Raw genomic sequence first — 1951 nt, 5'->3', positions numbered from 1 at the left:
TTTAATATTTACACATAAAGAAAATGGTTAAATATGCTTTTAGTTTTTGAAAATGAAATTAGAATTCGTTCTTGTTCTAAACTTTGATACACCCTAGTCTCTCAACTTTGAAAATGAATATATATAGTCTTTGTATTCCAACAAAGTTAATTTTTGTGGACTTGTTAAATTGTGTTCCAGACATTTGAACGCAAACATGTTAATCAGTGTAAATTTAGAAACTATATCTATTTATTTTTTAAAATTTAAAAACCAATATCAAAATTTAGAATAAAAATAAATTTTAATTTCACGTTTAAGAACTATAATTATATTTAATCTTAAAGAAAATTTTGTTTATAATTCATAATTTGATTGGTGTGTTATGGTATCAAGATATGTTTTTTTCATTTTTTGTTTCTTTTCATTTTTTTAGTTATACCATTTTTTTCTTTATTTAATTAATATAATTTTATTACTTAATAAACTATATAATCTTGTAATCTTTCGGTCCAAAAATAGGCAACTACTCTTTGACTTAACTATAACTATAAAAATCACATATATCCTTAAATCTTATCTTTACAAAATAATTTTAAATACTAAAATATATTAATACAATAAATATGTGAAATACATGCATATATTTCTGCCAGTAATAAATAAATGACATTTTATATGTGGTGTAAATAATTTTTCTGAATCATGCGTAAAAGGCACGTAACCCATAACTATTTTTAATAATTGTTTTACTAATAATATTTCATATATAGAACAAATACAGAAAATAAATAAAAATATATTTTAAAATTAATTTAACTTTTATGAGAAAAAAACCTGTGTTCTGGCTAAGATATTATATTAAAATAAATAACCCATTTTATCATGCCTAACAACGCCCACTGCTTTATAAAATGATGTTTTGACATGGTTACTCTAAATCAAAACATAATTCTTAAAGAGATGATAGGCTTTTGGACGGTGACTTCTATTATTAAAATGGATTAATTTTAGAATTCCATTGTCTTTATATTTCTATTTTATAGTTTATTTTGTACATATTGTGGTAACATATTATCAATATGTTATACAACGACAAACTCCGAAAAGACTCTCAAACCGTGTTTGAAAGAAAATATAAATTTAATTAATTTATTTTTCAAGAATAGTGTATTTAATATATTAAATTACGATTAAAGTCTATCTTGAAATTTCTTAAATTTTATTTATAAAATTTGTGTGCAATTCTCACGTGAGGTGAGTCAAAAAAGGGACAATTCAACTCTCATTCCTAAGACAAGAAAATTAAAAATACACTATGATAAAGAAAATAAAAAAATAAAAAATGGTAAAAGAGTTTTTTAGGATATAGTTTTGTTGTACATTTCTTTTGCATGCTACTTAATCAATCTATGCTTTACGTTGTTATCTCTAAAGAATTATATATTGCATAATAAAAGGTAAATTGACATAATTTTCTATTCGAATTTAATTTGAGAAAACTCGATAGCATTTTTGGTGATAAGAGTTAATCTTATATAGTTAAGAGCGAAAAGTGTTGGATTAAGAAAGTTACAAGAAATATTTTCACGAAACATTATTAAAATAATTAAGATGTTATATAAATGTGAATATGCATTTCTAAGAGCTTAAGAAAAAGAGTTGGGTGTCAATTATCAAACAAACAAAACCAATACAATATTAACAAGGTATGAGTATGAACGTTAAGACATGGTTTAAACCTTCATTTGATCCTCGTATTTGTCTGTGTGGGTCATCGTGTTTTTTCGGTCTTAATCGGGTCCATAAACTTGTTAAAATGAGCCAATTAAGTCATCTCCATTAATTTATCAGTAACGCCTTAACTCTGATGACGTGGTGCACATATTATTGGCTCAGTTATAAGGATTAAATTATGTGGATATTTATATTTAAAAAAACAGTTTTTGATGTGGCAAGAAATTAGGGATTT

The sequence above is a fragment of the Vigna umbellata genome, chromosome 7, assembly GCF_029865625.1.
Source record: "Vigna umbellata cultivar VRB3 chromosome 7, Vumbellata_1.0, whole genome shotgun sequence".
Classification (NCBI taxonomy): domain Eukaryota; kingdom Viridiplantae; phylum Streptophyta; class Magnoliopsida; order Fabales; family Fabaceae; genus Vigna; species Vigna umbellata.
The sequence above is the reverse complement of the archived record's forward strand: the minus strand, read 5'-3'. Positions refer to the sequence as shown.